Source organism: Triturus cristatus, chromosome 3_2 (assembly GCF_964204655.1).
Source record: "Triturus cristatus chromosome 3_2, aTriCri1.1, whole genome shotgun sequence".
NCBI lineage: Eukaryota > Metazoa > Chordata > Amphibia > Caudata > Salamandridae > Triturus > Triturus cristatus.
Window position 1 is genome coordinate 1,123,799,668 of NC_140584.1, and position 21,156 is coordinate 1,123,820,823.

The following is a 21,156-nucleotide window of genomic DNA, read 5'->3' on the forward strand; positions in this document are numbered from 1 at the left end:
CACAGACCATTTCCACTTGAGGAACCTCACCCGGAGCTTTTCATTGGTTAGAGCCACAAAGAGGTCATTGTTGTGGTGAAGAGCAGGTCGGTGCTGAAGCTTTGCGTTGTCTGTTGATGCGAAGAGTAGGTCACTGTCGAAACGTTGCATTGGTGGGAGTCACAGCAGTTGCTGGTAAGGCAAAGAGTCTGCTTGTGGTCACAAAGAGCCCAAAATCTCCGTCTTTTCACCTGTAGCCTAGACTTTGCAGTTGGCAAGGAGGAGGAGTGCACACTGATGCCAGCCAACACTCCAGGACCTGGTAGGACACCTCTTGGGGATCAGGACTCTCTCTAGCAGAGGCTAGCAGCAGATCTCAGGCAGATGCAGTTGGTGCTGGTTAGCTCGGTAATTAATGAGAAGGCCTCTGGAAAGTTGTTGTGCCTCCGTAGCTCAGACGGGTGGTCAGCCAACTGTCCCTTGGAGTCATTTCGGAGGGTTCAAGGCAATCAGGTACAGTATTCCTTCTCCAATTCAGGCCAGTCCTTCTGAATCTCCCACAGGTATAGGAGAGTTTTAAAGAGAGCTTCTTTTACATCCACTTCCAACCTATGTGTGGGAGTCCATATCCTTGGCTACCCCCAAACTATTTCTGGGCAGTGCTGCTCCTTCCACGGTGGGACTGCGGGGAGGTGGGGAGGAAGGTTAGAAAGAAAACCATTAGAATTAAATCAGTTTTATTGGCAGAACACATGTTAAGACAATACATGATATCTGTGCCTCCATCCCAAGGGGCCGGAAACTGAAAGGGCAGTCCACAAAGAAAAAAGGCCTGTGGCAATTGCAAATTGAGAAAGAGAGAAAAAGAGAAGGGATAAATACACAGGAAATCGCCTAAAACCCACTCGGGGCCGGCCGTGTCAAAACAAGAAAGAGAAAGCAAAAAATGGCCCACGATTTCAGATACATGACAATGAAGGGGCCCAGTTAAATGGAACAAAAGGTTGCGCGGAGAGGGAGGATTTAACACCCGCATAGCAGGACCATTGCATCCCGGTCTGCCTTTCCTGAAACAACAATAAAAGGAACAGAAAATAACTGTTAAATCTCCAATCTACAAGGACAAACAAACCTGCCCCCTGCCCCACCCTTCCACGCCCTCTCCGGAAGATTCACATAAGGCAATCATGGAATAAATATGGCCCAACCCAGAGGTCAAACAAGCGATGGGAGCCTAAAGGAAAGTGAATGATCGAAACCACCAACATTCGTCCTGTATCAATTTCACAATACGTAAATATGTGGGACATGTCAACTCACGGAACTCCATGGATAAGATGGAGATAAAAGGGGCCCATGGCTTGGCATAATTAGATTTATCACACAGTGGGGCCATGAACAACCTTTAGTTCCTAACAGGAGCCATAGTTGGTGAAGAAGCCATTGGGTATGGTCCGGTGCTTTGTCTGTTTTCCAACCCCTCAGACTCACGCGGTAAGCAGCATTTAATGCCAAGGAAATTTGTCTACCCCCCAACGAGCACAAGGGAAAAGTCAAGGCATTGGGCACTCCTAATATGGTGTATGCTCGGAACCTAGGGATAGTAGTATCAAATATCTGGTGACTTTCGAACAGTTCTACAACAAGTGGAGAAAAGTACCAGGGCTGCCACATCCCCACTGCAAAAACCATCACATGAGAATTCCATTTGGCCATACGGGCTGGTGTGTAATTCCAATATAATTCAAGTTGTATGCTGTTTCTGTGTGACCCATGGAATGTGCGGTATGGTGGGTCCTTTAGAAAACGTCATCCCACTCCTTGTCCGACAGTGTGCATCCGAGTTCGCTCTCCCACTGCTTCTGCCCTTCAGTCCGCTCCCTGCGAGACCCCTGAGAGAGGAGTGTGTAGATGTTCGAGATGAGTTTGCGGTCATTCTTTTTCAGAAGGAGCCATTTTTCAAATGGAAGCATGGGCCTACTCGCCAGTGGTCATATTTGAGAGCTCACCACCCAATGCAACAGTTGTACATGAAGGAAGCGGTCCGAAGGATAGAGGTTATAGTCAACTGCTAATTGTTCAAAGGGGATATGGCCATCTGCTTACAACCACCCGCCAACCAGCGTGCGCCCACCCCCTTGTACATGCCTGGAGTAATCAGGGTTTGAGAAGAGGGGAGACATAGGGGACAGAAACCTCGTGAGATATGGGGACGAGCGGACCCTATCCCATAGCGTGCATGGTGGGTTGTGTGACGGGCGACGAGTCCAGCCCCCAGGATCGGGAGGCCCAGGGTAACCTGACCTCCCTCCAAATGTGACCTCCCGCTACAGTCTGGTCCATAAAAACCCAGTGATTTTCCGTCATTGAATGGTAAATGGCTGACATTAACCTATGTACTAAGGGTAGGTGGTCCTGTTAATTGGCCCATTTGATCAGGAAATTGTGTTTTTTCTTGGCCTTGGTGTGGATTAGATTGGATGAGTGCCTGAGTGAGAAGAACATGCCTCACATGTAGTAAAGCAAACATAGAAGGGGACGAATAGGTAACTGACACACACTGTCACTATTCAAATGTGCTACAATTCCCAGCATACTTGGTTGTACACTGATTGTTGATGACTGTCTGCATTGTACACATAGTGTCACAAGAATCTGGAACTCCTAGCCACTCAACCACCTGCATAGTCACCTTCAAAGGCACCTCAAGCACCTCGTATTTGACAGACATCTTAGATATTCACCCTCGACCACACTTAAGTGCTCGCTCCACAAGGACACAGAATACCTCTGTTATATTAACCCACTGTAGTGTCCTGCAGGACACGCTCTAGTGTTTGGCAGGCTATGACTTTCCCAGCCACTTTGTAGTAGGCTGGCCCCACATGTTCAGGTGATGTAGTAGACATAGACGAGATGATTTTATGTAGTTTATTAAGTCCATAAGTAGAAATTACAGCAAGCTAGAACAAGCCCCACCAGGAGCAGCCTCCTAACTGCTCAGCCCATCTTCCCAACTGTCTCACACACACATTGGCACTCAAGCATTCCACTCACACTAACATTCTACGCGGAACACTCACACTGGCTGAGCAGCATGGCACAGAATGAAAGGGAACATATTAACATGACCTGAGGAAACTACACACTCCCTTGATGGCTGGGCACACTTGCACTTCCACCCATCCATCACAGGTGTCACGAGTGACGTGACCCCGACAATAAATTGCCTGGGTGCACATGCTTGTGACCAGTTACTGCACTACATAACCTGGTGTCTGTGTCAGTTATTTCCATAATGAGGGCCTGAGGCCTGACAACACATTGGCGACAAGTGGTTCGACATCCGTGAATGTGCTGGCACCTCCTTCGCCTAAAAGAGGGACAGTCTAGCCCTTGTCTAGAGCACCCACTGCGGTCAGCGGAACATTTCCTGAGTGCGGGGAAAAGGAAGAAAAGTGTCACAGCACACACAGCATTCGAGGAGCCCCCACCGCTGACCCTCGCTGAAAAGGACAAGGATCCTACTCCCGGAGCTCCCCTGGTGCCCACGTGGTTGCAGATCCTACACCAAGAGTTCAACGGCCACAGTGCCTGCAGGTAAGCAGAGCATAAACCAGCATGGCTGCGAGCCGTAGGAGAATCAGCTGCTTCAGCCGTGTCCATAGCCCCTGCAAAGCAGCGCACAGCCCGTAGTGCTAGGAAGGCTCCTGTGGCCTGCATGTGCAGCGGCAGCCCGAACGAGGTGAACTACAGGGGAGACGAGCCGCTCTGCTGCAGTCTGCAAGTTAAACCCCCAAGGCGCGCTCCTGAAATACCCTCACGGGTGACGAGACTCCTACCCTGACCAGTAATCGGCCACAGTCCCTGCTAGCACGGCCCCCGCAAGCCGAGACTGAGCCTGCCCCAGCGGATATGAAGCCTGCACCGGCACAGTGAACTCTGGGCTGCTGGTTGATCACCCCCTGCACCCATGCCTGCATGAAAGTATATGCAGCGCCTGCTGTGCGCACCCCCAGCACGACCCGACAGGCATCCTCCCTGCGGCAAAGAAGTGGACCCCAAAGCTGGAAGTGACAAAGACTGCATCCAACCTGGTCAAGCCCCTGATATGCCCGGTAGAGCTTGCTGCCACTGGTGGACCTGGGAGGTCTCCACGGCATGAGGAAGCCAGCGGCCCTGTCACGCCCTGGCCTCAAGCGAACCACAATGTGCGGCAGAAAGGAGCAGGCCCCCAAGGCAGAAGACGTCCAGCACCTGCAAGGAACTCACAGTGGCCCCGTACCTGCATCTTCAACCCCCTTTGAGGATCTAAGAGATTGAGGGTCCCGGATAGCTGTATTGCCACCATGCAGTCAGTGAGCTTCACCGCAAACTGAATAGCGGCCTGCAAGTAGCAACTGCGGGGAGTCACACAGCTTTAAAAAAAGAAAAGAGGACGCTCAGCACACCGTAGCCCAGGAGCAGAGTTCAACACAACAGGAGCCATCTTACCTCACTGGCGCCATGTGTCCCTCCGTCTGCATCCTCAGCACCTTCCTGCACAGTGCCTGCCAGAACTCCTGGGGCACCAGCAAAGCCAGTGTAGCTACAGCGCCTCCTACCTACTGGGTCGGGGCACCGTGCCACAGCAGCACACAACCCAGCACCGGCATCTCAATCAGCAGAGGTCCGCAGTTCTTGGAAAGACTGCTGAGGCCTGTACACTGAAACGCTGCCCTGCCATCTAGTGGCAACCAGTGGTACTGCGCCCAAACAAAGGTGACTGTATGTCTCCAGCACAGATGAACAGATGTGGCAGCCACGTTCCTCACCACTGACTGAGAAGCACCCTCCTGCCTCAACTCTGTTTCAACTCTGTTTCCACTTCAGTGTGGAGACCGAGGAAGAGAGAACAGGCCAGATGGGCATAAGACACACTGCACCTATATCTCCAACACCGCTGCATCAGCCTCCGAGATGCGACAGCTGCAGCGATACCTGGTAACTGGTACTCTGCACCAGCATCGGAAGTACTCTCACGCAAGGCCCTACAGCACCACGGTAAATGCCACGCTGCCCCAACACTTAACACCTGGTCCAAGAGAGACAATGGAGGCAGCAGAGTGAGAGCGAGAGAGCACAGCCCAGATGAAAAGGGCACCCTAGAACAAAGAGCAAACAGGGACCCAGAGCTGCCCCACAGGAAGCACAGGAAGACGGGGTACATTGCGCACCACCCCAATGGGCTGCCTAGACTCTCAAAGGAGAAAGACAATTGCACGTCACCAAGGGCCCCACGAAGCCGAAAGCCTCTCCAGCACAGGCAAGCGCTGACCAAACACAAGCAGCAACACCACAGACAGCCACCACCAGCAAGAGTGGAAGACCTGCCAGACAGCAACACCTCAAGGTAGCTATTCCCACCAACAGCACAAGAAAGTCTGATGCATAGCGCACCAAAAGTGGCTGCCCAACACCACCGCCGGAGAAGAGATTGCATCCCTCGCTCCTACTGGTGTGCAGAGACAACCGCAACCTACAACACAGGCACACCCAGTGCCAGAGGAGAGCACCCAAGAAGAAGACGGACCGCACTAAGTCAGAGATGTGCAGAAGGCCGCGCCAGCGAATCTGACAGCATGGGCAGGTGCCCGAGAGATAGAGACATCTCCATAAAGAAGCACTGCTGACTACAGCACAGAGAGTGACTACATCTCTACTGCACCAGCGAAGCCTCACAGTTGGCCGAAGACAACACACAGTGTCCTCCCTCACACTGCCTCAAGATGGAGTCGCCAGTGACCCAAGACAGGCAAGGGGAGAGTAGCACACTCCAAGTGGCCAGCCACTACCTCAGCGCCCTACTGCCCGTGGAAGTTGTTCCCAGAAGAGGGAACACCCGGAGTAGGAGCTTCAAGAAGCTGCCTGAAGAAGGAGCACGTGAGAGAAGTGACTGCTAGCCACGCAGCAGAGAAGAGTGACAGAAGTCTTGCCCGCATGGTCCAGAGACCATTGAAGTTGATAGGCCCTGTTGGACTTTTTGGAATATGGTACATGCCACTGCACGTTAGACAAAGGAGGGACTAGGGGATGCCAGTGTCGGCGGCAGGGTAGGTCGAACGCTAAATAGTGTTATACATGCTGGACCCAATCGGTGTCCTCTTAATACTGCCGGCTACTGTTGCAAACACAATTTGTGGACAGTATAGGTCTACCAAAGAGTACGGGGCATGTAGATTCCACTTACCTTGTAGTGTTGATAGTATCACTTTGATCCTGAAGAAGTGTCCTGATCACATTGACTTTAGAGACACGAAACATGTCGATCATTTGAGAGCTGGGCATACACCACTAGATACATCACGACTGGTTCTTTGCCCCTCTTTCTTTCTTTTAATTTAGGCAGTTTACCTTAGGAATAAATATTGGTTAGGACTAACTGACCTATTTTAACTCACATTTTTCCCTACATCTACACACGCTAGGCCCCTCACCCCCCACTGCACCCACCGGCAGGAACAAAAGATGCCCGATAAAGAGCCCCGGTTCCAGGTGCAGGTCAGGTATTGCAGCGCCGACCTGACGAGGGGCAGGTTCAAATGATGAAGCATGACACCTAGCTTGCTGGGTGTGTGAGAGCCCTAGTTCCAACAAGGAGAATTCCCTCTCCTTCACTCACACAATAGTGGTCCTCCGGTGACCGAACTGTCTCTTTAGGCTCCAACCCTCCTAACATACTATCACAGAGGAACTCCGTACCTACTTTGTACACAACATGCCACTGCACTCAGAGAAGAAGCAAGAAGAATGACAGCCCTGTCACCCCGAAGAACCGGATGAACACAGGTGTGCTGAAAAGTCCGAGGACTCACACAGCAAGCCAAAAGCACACCTAAACACACCAGACAGCCACCAAGTCGGACTGACGTCCGTGGACCCAGCCTCACATCAGAACCAAACATATGCCGCAGCAAGCGTGAACCGCGTCTCTCCCCAACGCTTCCCCAGGTGACCGTCCATTCCCGAGCACCGGCAGTCTAAGTCAAACGGCATCCCTGCTCCTGACCGCAGATGCCACGGGTGAAGATCAGCACCAAGTGTCCTTCCTCACACCGCCTCAAGATGGAGTCGGCAGTGGCCCCAAGACAGGCAAGAGAGGATTAGCACACTCTACATGTCAAGCCGCCACCGAAGATCAACCTCAGCAAAGCGAAGACACATGGCTGCTAAGTCCCTCCTGAAATCCGACTCTCCCAGCAAGTCACTACGACCTGTTATTCCGACTCATCATATGGCTGGCAACCGCCATCACGCCAGCCCTCTGCACATGCGTCAAACAACTCCACTCCCAGAGTACCGATGGACTGGAGTCCTACACCGTTGCCACACCAGCTGGCTAAAGAAACCAGAGGCTACATGTGATCCTGGCCTACCCCTGAACCGCGGCAGCGAGCGCGTGTCTTGATCAAGACTCATCCACCCTCGAGGGTTTGTACATGCGACTAAGTTATGGCTCCTCGGTGGTCCAGCAGCTGCCCACAGTCAGCACACAAGTGGCCCCAGCCCAGCCTTCCTGCAGTCCCATAGCAACTCCAACAATGGGCTTCTCCAGGCAGGAGAGTGATACGACTCTCAAAGTCATTGCCCCACTTACAGGTCATCAGTTACAGCCAAGTGGTTCAACAGGGACAATCGATCAGGCAACACTTCCATGAACTCTCACAAGGGACTCCATCCATGTTCATGACGCAACCCACTATATGAACTGCTAGAATTCACCACAGACCATCTCCGACGTCATCAAAGAAATGCCATGCAAGTCTGTAAGAAACGTCATCATCAGGGAGCTGACGGTATGCAGCGGACGTCTCCAAGCCAGAGGTCGTGTCCAGAACCGCTCAGGTTAAACTATGAGTGCCCGCCGAGATGGTCCTGCTGCAGGCAGAGTCACCAGGGCATGTCTGACGTATTCCTGCCACCTGACTCGGAAGGCTAATGAACCCTGTGGTGTTTAGTTGACTGTTTGTTTTGTCCCCACAGGTTGGACTGTTTGTTGTTGTTCCTCAATAAAGTTGGGGGGAATGTAGTATCCTGCAAGACACATTCTAGTGTTTGGTAGGCTATGACATTCCCAGGTACTCCCTTGAAGGCTGGGCACACTTGCACTTCCACCCATCCATCACGGGTGTCACGAGTGACGTGGCCCCGACAATAAAAGTGCCCGGGTGCCCGTGCTCGTGATCAGTTACTGCACTACATAACCTGGTGTCTGTGTCCGTTATTTCCATAACGAGGGCCTGAGGCCCGACACTACACCCACCATCTTAGTAGATATTTTAACTGTGTACGGCCTTTGACCACATGCTGCAATTGTCCTGGTCAAATCTACTGATGCAAATGTCTGAATTTAATTACTGTAACTGGCTGTAACCTTGTATCCTGCTACTGTTGTAAAGCGCTCTGATGCCTTCGGGACATGTCGCCGCTAGATGAAATTGCAAAAAGAAAATAAAAGAAAATTGTAAACTGTTGTGTGACCAGGGGCACATTTGCACCGTCCTGGTGGAGACAATCGTGGGTTACAAGGTGCATCTAATTCTGACAGTTACGACCTTGATGGTTGTCCAATTGCTGCACACTAGCTGAACACTGCATTTACAGCGCTGGACTTTTATTTTAAAAGTCATTATTACTTGGATCACTAGTCCACTTTACTCAATTCCCCACAATAATTACAAGGAAGCTTAAAACAGAGTGTTTTTTACCACTTTAGAGCATTCAACTGAACTCACATTAGTGACTAACTGTATAAACCTGTGACCTATGGCTGCTAGTGACCCCATTAACTATCAAATGTAATTAAACCAATATATATTTTAATCAGCAAATAGAAAATCAAATCAAATCAGAAATTCACAGAAAACAGTACTTTTAGCATTAATAGCATTACCTTTATGTTCTACATAAAACAGTAAAATATTTTGAAGCTGTGTACTCAAAGATCTATGTGATGTTACTTTACAGTAAAAGAAAACAAACATTGGTCTTGCGTTGTTAATGCTCTGATGGTTGCAGAATTTGTCTTTGCTAATGTGAGATGATTTTTAAATGTGCCTGTCTTGGCAAAACCAAAAGTGCGACCACCCAATTGAAAGTATAAAAAAACTTTTTATGATTGCAAGATGGCTGCCATCTTGAGCAGCATGACGTTGTACTGCGACAGCCATCTTGAAAGTACTTTCATGATCATCACTAACCGCTTTTGCCTTCGTTGGCACATTCGAAAAGCATCCAATATTACCAAAATCAACAATGGTGGCCAGCATGGAGAAGAAGAGGGAGAGAACTATTTATTAAAGGTAAGGTGGCAGTGTCAGTTTAAAATACTAGTGCCTAGTTGTGTTGCGACTGGTGCGAGAATTTGAAGGTCCATTTAGACGGGGGTGGTAAAATACCGACTCTCCAAATTCGGGCCCTGTTTTCGGGGGATGTCTTTGGAAGATTACAGTGAAAATTATTTAATTGTATTGAGAATTTGTGCTTTGACCATGGTATAGAGAAAAATGCAATAGACCGATCTGGAAGCAACATTACACTTCAAAGTAGTATTTAGACCAGCTCTTTATTATGGGACTGCATTTTTTGAACGAGGTTATGTTCTCTTGATAACACTTAAAAGAAAAAGCCCGATGAAACTCTGCACTTGGGCCACATTATCTTAAAACTTAAGGGGTCCATTAGGATGGAGGGTGGATATCCTCCGCCCGGCGGGCGGTAGCAACCACTGGACCGACGTCGGACATCTGCCCGCCATCGAAGCCCTGAACACCGCCGGTCCGTTTAGCATTGCGGTCGTGACCGCTGCCGTGTGATTTTCCGCCTGCCACTTTTCCACCTGTTGCAGTCTGCCCGCTTGCCTGGCATGCGGAGCTGGACCGCGACAATTGTGGCGGATCAGGGCCAAACACCGCCGGCACGATTATGATGCCGGCGGTAGCCAGCTTTCCGCGGTGGTGAAACCGCCATGGAAAGGCATGCGGAGAATGTCTCCGGGGGTCCATTGCGGATCCCTAAATGTGTTGGGGGGGGTGTGTGGGTGCACTGGGGGGTACCCATGGAACCCCCCTACATGTCCCTGTACCAGGTGGCAGTGCCTGCAACACATTGCAGGGACATGCAGGACAGGTTTGTTTGGACATCGCGGCGGTGCTGCTGGCAGCACCGCCCACCACAATGTTGACCGCCGCTACCCGACTGTCGTGGTCGGATTTCCACTGCGGAGCATAATAATTGGACTGGCGGTTAAAGTTTAATTAACGTTTCTGTGTTCGAGGCCTTGCTAGAAGTGTTCTGCATCTAAGTGGCAGATAGACATTTCACAAACAGCCTAATTCGGGTAATGACTTTTGCGCTAAGGTATCACAATTTTATCTCTTTAGCCTCATATTAGCCAAAACTTAATTACGATAATGGTGCTCTTTGTCAATTCGGAAACCTCAGTCCACCTCAAGGTGTCAGTGCTGAGTCACACAGTAAAATATAGGAGCACAAAAGACAAGTCTGAAGAGTGAACTTCTATTGAAAGGCCCTGCTAGCCGATATGCAAGTTAGTACTGGCAAAGCCAACTGTTAGTTTGTTTTTTATATTAGGTTTTGTTAATTGTGTACAGGACTTTCAATGCTAAAAATGCATTATTACAGTAGAAAAACACGTTTCATAAACTTCGAATAGCTTGGACCGCTCAATAAACGAATCGGTTTACTCTAATGCACTGCAGTTTTTCAATTCCACCATGAATGATTATAAGGCGAATACCTCACTCCATGCCACTAGAGACATTATTTTCTACAACTAGGCTTTTATGTAACACGATAATGCATTTTAAGTGTTTACTTCGAACTCATTATAACCTTAAATAATCATGTGTATCCATTGGTTGATTAAACTGGGCATTGAAATGCCAAACAAATACTAAAAATTGGGATGTTTGCGCATTCTGGCCACACCTCTGGCTCCGCCCACTGATCCAATCCTTGGGTTATTCCTGCCCACTGATTCTCCGCCCACAGTTCCCCTACTCCCCCCCCCCCCCCACTTTGACCACTGCCTGTTATTCACCCCTTCACCAGCCGCATTAGCCCCATCTGCCCCACCGGGCACATCATTAAGTAGTTCACAGCAGAACCTGGCAGCACCTGCTGTACTATTAACCTCAATCCCGCCCCCTGTCTAGCGAATCATGGTGGCAATTGGTCCTATACAGGACCTTCACAAGTTAAGCAGCCTCAATCCCAGCCTTGACCTGGTCATCCACTGAGATCACTCAGGCCAAACTGGGATTGTCATCCAGAGGCAGCTTTGGAAGAAGATAAAAGCCCAGGGAAGAGGGGAAAACAGTTGGCAGTTGCGTAGCAGTAGGAACTCATTAACAACAACAGAGCTATCAAGCTTACTACCTTAAACTACCATAAATAATGCAGCAGCAAGGGGCCAGGCAGGGAAGACTCCGAACCGGCTTTAACAGATCCAACAGATTGCAACTTTGTAAAATAATATGAGATCAGGAAAAAGCAGGAGTCAACCACTCGCCCGCCCAAGGGAAGCCAAGCGCAACAAGAGGGAAACACAGCCAATCAAACTGAACTCAAATGAGGAGATTATATCAGCCCCTCCCAAATAAGTCTGGTGGGAAATGTCCCAAGCTAAGAGCCTTGCCACTCAACTCTCACAACCCAAAATCTATTCAAAATAGTTCTTTCTTAAAGACCTAGGCACCACTATCTTTTCCTCAACCAGCGGGCTTGTGGGCTTCAGGACCCCAACAAGCCCACATATATATCCACCCAGCCAACCCAACCTTCAAAAACACCAGCTAAGGAGCCAATGCATATAGCAGAAGCTCATCCTGAAGAGGCCGGCAGGTACTTTGCAAGCATCAGAACAAAAGAAGGTCTACCATAAAATAGAACTCCGTCTGGCACATCAATCACCTCACCAAGGCCTGCACCAAATGCTTCAACTCTCCTATCCATGAGAAATATTGAGCAGCAGACACCTTTGCCCCTGAAAAGTAACCAAGAACAAAAACCGCTCCAGGTCGGTCGGTCCCCCCAACTAGAGCCTAGTCCACACAGCCTAGAGCCTTGCTCAGATCCAGAACTCAAAAATGATTTCATCTACACATTGGCAGCAAGGGGTCTGGGCCCACAAGCTTTGCATGAATCTCAGGAGAGAGAGAAGATCCGCAATACCAACTTAATGCTCAACTACACTTCTCAAATCCTTCAGAACTCCACACAAGACGCAGGCGAGGTTGCTGGGCCAACGGCACAACAACATATGTAGGGGGGTGGAATCACAGGACCCGGTGGAGGAAAATCAAGATAATCAGGTGGATTCCTCATACCTAGACTCACAGGAATGAGCTGATCTGGTAGCATCCTACACCTCAGATGCTGACTGGGGGACCACCCAATGTACCAAGCTGGAAAAAGGATGCTTGGCGGAGGACTTTATCCATAGGGCATACCAGCATGCCAAACACATCAAAGCTATGTCGGAATCTACTAACATGTGAAACTCCCCGTTAAGTACCATGCAACGGACGGTTAACACACTTTAATAGCAGTCCAACAAGATGGATCTACAGCTGGATCTCCTTAATACTCTGACACTATAGGTAGATGGGGATGATGAAAAACTGCAAAACCCTATCTCCCTAATAATACAAGCTCAAAGGCAAACCTAATGTGCACCTGTGGCCCCCTTGTGGAGAAGCTGTCATCTCTTCCTGTAATGCTATCTAGCCTACTCAGCGATCTGAAACAGGAGGTTCTGGGCAGTACGTAGGATGCTACAGCAATTGGAAATAGAGATCCTAATATGAGGATAAACTACGCGTGAGCAGAAGCTGAGAATAAAATCACCAACGCCAAAGCAAACAGCTACACATTTAGGGATCCCTCCTCCACCCTCCAACCAGGGAACCTGAATGAGGGCGCCCAACATCAGAATGCCAAACAGAAGTGTTAACTGAAGAGAAATGGCACCATAAAAGATCAGTAGCCAGGGCTGCCAGATTCTATCCCCTTTTTTGCCACAAACAGGGAGAAGTAGACACAGTTCAACATAGCCCAACTACTCAAACAGCAGAAAAGGTCACTCTCACCGGTCAGAAGGATGGAGTATCCAGCAGTGCTCTAAAGGGGTTTGCGGAAACGACAACCACCAAAGTGGAAAATTTTCAGAAGCCATAAGAGAAGCACGCCCCAATCAATCCCAAGGGAGCACACAGATCCTGCCAAATCTAAAAATCACTCCTACAAACAAATCTGCTTTTGCGCAAGTGCAATCCCTAGCATGGGACCGAAATAGAATCCAGCTATCAGACAACACCACCACAGGCATAAAAAATATAGCTTCAATCCTGCAGGTGTCAAATCAAAGGAACTGGGCAACTTCAATGGCAGATAACCTAGCCATCAGCTCTGGCCTGCCACACGCACAAGAGACCACATTGAGACAAAAGCAGGCAGAAGATTGTTTAGAAGGCCCCAACTGGCGGACTGAACTTATCAGTTTACAACTCAGCATTTGTTCAATTAACTGGTGATGATAGGGCACAGAACCATCAACCATCTAATTGGCACCAATATGAGGAAGCACATCAACAGGGATCTCTCTCTGATCACCAGCCAGAGCCCTGTGTTCTTCTCTTCCCCCCAGAGTTCGAATCAAAGTGTAACTGTGATACTCTAACCAGAGACAATATTTTTCAATTATTTGCAACAATGCCAGCCCTAAGGGATATAAAATCATCCGATTAGCTCACAATAGAGTTCAAAATGTCATACTCACATCTAGGAAGTGAAGTTACCAAAGCTATGTTGCAATCCTCCCTCTTATCCAACCAGGTGCTAAGTGAAAGTGAAACATTTAAGTCCATGGGGATAACTATTTCATCTCACGGTAAAGCAAGATATCCCCTTCTTCTGCTCGGAAACAGGAAGTGCAAAAGTAACATTAAAGGCATTACCCATTTAGTCTTAAGGGGAGCACGCAGCCAATCACCGTACAGGGAACAGGGGGACACAGACTATTCCGCTTACTCCAGGCAACCATCACGTAAACAACCGTTACCTCAAGTTAACCAACAGGTTTATGGAACTGTCATTGCCGCACTCAATGAGAAATGGTTCTTCAGGATGGAATTGTCAGTCATATTAAAACCACCTGTCACCTCTGCTCCAGGAACATCAGCCGCCTTAGAAGCAAAACAATGGACCCAGAGTTCCTATCATTTATAAGATCACATGACATAGTGCTGCTTCAGGAAATGTGAGTGTCCGAACTATACCATCTAGAGGGCTTCGCGGGATTTCATACACCGGTAATTAGGAAAGCAAAATGTGGGTGACTTTCAGGTGGACTGGCAACCTACCTTTCGGATACAAGAACATTGAACGGCATGGAATTCCCCTCTGCCTTCCCGTTAGTCAAGACAGTCAAAACTTCACTCCACATTGACGGAAAAAACGAGAAAGGGCTAATTTTCAACACTTACATAAACCTGAAAAATAAAACCAGAGACTCCAAGCACCTGCTGGACCACCTGTCGGAAACAATGAGAGAACAAGAGATTTCCAACTTTATTCTCTCAGGGGACTTCAATATCTACCTTGTGGGCTCTTCGGCTTTAGAAGAGATTTTGGTCCAGTCATCTGCTTGGAACATTCCTGACCAGAAGAAGAGCCGACATGTCAGAGCAAATAAAATCTCCATGGGCTTCCTGGAGGACCTAGAACATAACTACTTTTCAGTATTAAAAAGCTGGTTTGCAGAAGATTCTCCACCAGCAGCTTAATTCTAGGCCTTGGCGAAGCACTACGCTACGCTCGCGTAGTTTGCGAAGTTCGCGCTACTTCGCACTACGCGAACTGCACGTAGCACAGTGCGAACACGCGTAGCGTAGTGTTGCGTAGTGCTGCGGTAATTTTTTGCTTGCTCGCGGTCCTCAACGTCAAGTTGGCGACCGCGAGCAAGCAAAATGACATCCCGGCGAGACTTTTTCCTTGTTCGCGATCGCGAGCATGGAAAATAAACCTCCCGGCGAGATTCCCAACGCGAGGAGGTCAGGTTTCTCATTGCGAGGGGTCGCGTATGCTCGCGACCGCTCGCGATGAGAAACTACCAGTTCGCGTTGAGAAAGCTGCCGCTCGAGTAAAAATCTACTCGAGCAGCAGAAAACTACAGCTCGCACTGTGCAAGATGCCATTTTCATTGATTGCACAGTGCAGGTTGCTTGTCCGCACTGTGCAATCATTGAAAACAACATCTTGCACAGTGCGAACATGTTACTACGCAGTTCGCGAAGTGCTACGCGTAACTCGCGTAGTGCGAACTTCACTTTGCGTAGCTTCGTGAAGTGCTACTTCGCGAACTACGCCCACCCTTACTTAATTCTATACCGAGACTACAGCGTCGACTCTTGACTACACTCTGGTATCTCTTTCCCTTTTCCATTACGTGATCTCGTTAACCCTCGGCGATGAAGCAGAGAGCGATCATCGACCACAAGAAATACTTCTGCAGGCCAGCGCTCCCCTTTTTGAATCTGTACCAGGGGGATGCAGCAATTAACCTCAAAAGAGTCAAAGTTTCATTGCCACATACTGAGGAATGTCACCACCAGTGAGTCCACTGACATCCATCCCTCACAAAACCTCTGCAACAAACTCAGCACCTTCTTCCACCACAAGATCAAGAGCATCTACGACAACTTTTATGGACACAACCAACACACTGAACACTCACCAACCGCCCCAGACACCCGGAAACCAGCAATTGACAACTGGACAGCCCTCACCACCGAAGACACACTGAAGACAATGAAGTCAATCCACTCAGAGGCACCCACTGACCCCTGCCCCCACCACATCTTCAAGAGAGCCGCCAACACCATCGCACCCATGCTCCGCCACACCATCAACCGCTCCCTGGCAACCGCATTGTTCCCCGACGACTGGAAACACTGATGGAGTGGGTAGTATAAACTTTTGTATACCCCCCATTTTTGCATGTTCATACTAATTAGAATAATCTCTTAATTGAAATAATATTAATCTGTTTGAGTGATACCTAATCAATCTTACTAATGTATGAATTACACGTGGGATTTGCATTTCGTATGGCTAAAATAATTTGTAAACTAATATACGTACGCATACTAATACTAGAAAAATAGAATATTGCATGATGTATGTTGCTTTTGTGACGTAATTGTAAGTTGCACTAGATGACATCATTGGGTGAATATAAAACGCATTAAATGTTGCCATTATGCTGTTTTAATTACTTTTTGTGTTTGTTTCACTTAAGTTGGCCAATTGGGCCTATGACAAATTAGCCAACGTACACGACGAGACAGCTACCATTCCACGAGGTTCCAGACCAAGTGCGCATGTCCCGGGCTCCTGAACAAGTGGCCTCAATATGACCTACACTGCCTGTACCCGAACAAGGACGCGACTGGACTTTTGCCAAGAGCTTTAACAATGGACAATTTTAACAACTGGATGGATCATGTCTGACAGTGTGACATCATAGACTTTCGGAAACCGAAACGGACGATCTTAACCAACCAATCAGAAGTGCCTAAAACTGACTTGAGTTGTGCGGACCTTTTTCTTTTTCCCTGACGTTATGCTGACGGAGAGGACGGTGACCCTGCAGGACAGCTGGTTCCCTGAATCTTTGACAGACTAAATTGCTGCCCAATTTTCCTGATGAACTGAGGACTCTCGAACTGATGGGCATTGATTGATGCGTACACGCTTATGGTCCAGACCCAATCTTTGGGACTGTAGCGTGCTGTATGACGACTTGATTGACTTAGAGGATGACTGATAGCCAGATTAGGTAAATATTGTGTTCTGTGGTTTGATTAACGATTTATTAAAATTTGCATTAATTAGATAAACAATATTATTGATTAACAAGCAAATGTGTTGGGTTATTTATTGAGAAGGTATAGATTAAGATTTGAATATAAATGAAAGAGGATTAAAATCACTTCTCTAACTCAACTAATTTGATCCATCGGCTAAGTGGAAAGAATATCTTGAGGTTCAGGATTAAGATGTGCTACACTAAGGATATTTAGTGTTTGGTTATGTAAATAAATTTCCTTTAGGTCATAAGGAATTCCTTTCATGTCAGCGTTTGGAACACTCATCTCTCCCGTAAGAGCAGATCAATGAAGTGTGAGTGTTGGTAAAAAACTACAGACCCATCTCCCTGCTCCCGTTCCCAGCAAAAGTCATCGAGAAAGCCATCAATAGCCAACTTGCCACATTTATCGAAGAGCACAACATTCTCGACTCCTCCCAATCCGGCTACAGAAAAAACCACAGTAACGAAACCACCCTCCTTGTTGCAACAGACAACATTTGCACCCTACTGGACAAAGTGGGTACTGGACAGTACCCCTCATCCTCCTCAACCTCTCAGCAGCGATCAACACAGTCTCTCACCGTACCCTAATATGCAGACTCCACGACGCAGGAATCCAGGACAACGCCCTCGACTGAATCCGCTCCTTCCTCTCTGGCAGAACGCAGTCGGTCAGACACCCCTTTCCTTTCAGACCCTACAATGACCACCTGATGAGTGCCCCAGGCTCCTCCCTCAGCCCAACGCTCTTCAATGTCTAATTGGCTCCGCTCGCCCAAATCGTCGGAGTCTATGGACTTAACATTGTGTCGTACGCAGACGACACCCAACTCATCCTCTCCCTATCCAAAGAACCCAGCACCGCCAGTCACAACTTTGGAGAAGGCATGGAAACCATTGCAAAATGGATGAAAAACAGCTGCCTACAATTAAACTCCTACAAAACAGAAGTACTCATCATGGGCCCAAACCCTGACGCCTGGAGCAACACCTGGTGTCCCCCCACCCTCGGAAACCCGCCAATCCCCACGGACCACGCACACAACCTGGGAATCATCCTAGACTGCGAGCTCAAACTAAACCACCAGATCAGCTCTGTCACGTCATCCTGCTTCCACACTTTCCGCCTCCTTTGTAAGGCCTTCAAATGGATCCCCCTCGAACACATAAAGACCGTCACTCACGCCCTGGCCACAAGCATACTCGACTACAGCAATTCACTATACGCTGGAATAAACAAAAACCTCACCCGCAAGCTATAGAACATCCAGAACACCACCTCAGGACTGATCCTCAACCTGCCAAGACACTGCCACATCTCCCTGCACCTGTGCACACTCCACTGGCTCCCCGTCGAGCGAGAATCACCGTCAAGATACTCACCCACGCACACAAGGCTCTCCATGGCACCGGACCAGCATACCTAAACAGCCAACTCAAATTCCACACCCCCCAACGGACCCTACGATCAGCCTAGCTCTCCTTTGCCGTGGTCCCCCGCACCAGAAAGACCAGATCGGGAGGCCTCTCCTTCCTCGCGGCCAAAGCCTGGAACACCCTTACGCTCCACCTCAGACAGACAACATCACTCCCCATCTTCACAAGAAACCTCAAAACCTGGCTCTTCGACAGACTCTCTCCTTGATGGAATGGATCCTGCACCCTGCCCCTTAGCACCTTGAGACCCTTACGCGTGAGTAGTCGTGCTTAACAAACTATTGATTGATTGAATTTCTGGAGGCAGCAAAGCTTCTCCTACATAACTGCAACAAACAAAAAAAAGAACTGTCAGCGAGTGGGAAGATTTCATTGCCATGCTATCAAATGCATATTCCACAAAAATTAAGCAGAGACTGACCAAAGAAGTGTGTGAAACAAAAAGAATATCCAGCACACAACAGTGCTTGATAACAACAACAGAAAAGCAATTAACAAGGCCCTTTAATTACTGAGGTATAATCCTGGAGACCCAACCTTAACTCTCTCTTTACCCTAGTATAGATAGAAGCCGAAAAACATCTAATGGAACATTAAGAGATCCAGGGAAAAAGACTACAGGATCAGACTACTCTACGACTCCAAAACTAGTAGCAATGCTTTTGATCTCTTGTAATCAAAGAAATGCACCCTCTATAAGGTAGAGTGTCATCATATATCCCTGAGGAGATTGGGCTCAGTACCTGGAATCTCATTAATCTCCCATCAGCGAACCCACAGGCAACCACAAAATCTGGCCCCATCGCAACCAGTAAACAGCAGAGTAAAAGCACCCAGGGTAAGTCAATTAGCTTAGCTACAATCAAACTACAAATATCCAAGGAAAAAAAGAGGGAACACCAGGACCAAACTGAATTCCATCAGCCGTTTTCAAGCCGGATGAAACATTTTGGGCAGACACGTCAGATCCGTTCTTTTTTTAAATCAGGCAAATGGGTCAGCTTCCAGCTTCATGGAAAGGCTCTGTTATTTCATACATACATACAAAGAACTTTATTTCGATCACTAAGATCAAAAAAGTACACAATAGAACAGGAGATTTACAAACACAAGATACAAATAAAACATAGCATTGTAAATGAACGTTCACAGTCCAATTGCAATAGTAGCATAATAAAGTGATCAAAGCGAATCACTGTCTTTCATCAAAATAACAGCGAAGAGTAAAAGATTCTAATACGTCATTGTTTAAAAATGGTAGCTTCATCATAGAATGCATTATAAGCAATAATAAAACGTGTAAAAGTGCTTAAAAAGATAAGAAAAGCAGCGTTCACTTGAAATAGTGCGAGGCACACGATACGAATCTGGCATAAGCCATATAGTAAGTGACAACGTAAAAGCTAACAGGGGAGTACTTGATGCGCCTAATACACATAGCCATTAAACTTAGCTGTACAAAATACAATCAAACGCGTAGTATGTGACTGCAATATTCTATAAGCCACCTTGTACTTTCTTATCCCCAAATTTCTGCCTTGTGGGGCTATCATCCCTCCTGCATACTTTGCTCCATTTTCTTATAACTTTGTTTACAGGTAGGCACCCATACCTGAACTGTATGTATAATTTTCTTGCTAATGTGGGTTCAATTCTGGCCTCAAATGACAATGAATGTTTAAAATTCATAAAAGCAATTGAAAGTGAGCCCTTGCAGTTCATTATCAAATCAATCTCAACAGTGCCCAAATACATAACTAACTTTGAGACTAGATTTGTTGGTCTGACTAAGGGTTTCCAGATGGCTCCAGTATTCATCTAAACCTAGTTTATGGAGCAAGTTCTTAACTGCGCACATCCAAGGAATCTTGACCACTCAAATTGGTATCATTAGTTCACGGAGACCCAGCCTGTAGGACGCAAGACCTGGAGAAAACCATAGCCGTTGCCAAAACAAAAGCATTCTTATTGTGTGCAATTCTTTTCTGGCCTAGGTCTAGATAGAACGGAATCAGTGGGCTGGACACCGGAAGGTTCAGTAGGGATTTAAGAAATTTTTTATTTGGGTACTGAAAGACCACCACAGTTTGAGCAGCCCCACACCTCCGCCCCATATAGGGCTGCCTAAAGCGCTTTGGCCCTATATAGCTCTGGCGCTGGAGTCAATTTCCTAGATATAGTTTTCCTATGGATCTTAACTATATTCACTGTTTGCTGGAATAGGGATAGTGGCACCCTTTCCAGTTGTAGGAGCCAGCTCATATTTTGGGTGAATCTTATACAAAGATAGTCAAACTCTGTCACTAGCTCTAGGGGGGCACCACCCACATACAGACACTTCTTGCATTTTGACTTTAAGCTTGACGAAAAAAGCATACATTTTGTTTTGGAGCTGTTTAGCTCCAATCCCCGTTGCAGATACAATGCCTGGAAATCATTGAACAGCTGCTGGAGCCCTTGCGGCGACTTTGATATGAGCTGAGTATCATCTGCCAATAGGAGAGCAGGGCCCGTTGTCCACTTATTTTCAGAGTGTCACAACCATCCCTGCTCAGAAAGCTACTAACATCATTAATAAACAGGGTAGGTGCTAGTACACACCCCTGTCTAACTCCTTTATCAATGTGAATGGACTCTGTTAGCGCCCCGCTATCAACCCATCTTACTTGTGCCAAGGTGTTTGCGTGGTCTTATTAAAATGTTCAAGAGGGGAGTCGGCATACCCATTTCTTTAAGGACTTCCCATAGTTTTTCTCTCGGTACCATATCAAAGGTGGCACATAAATCAACAAAGACACCATAAAGTT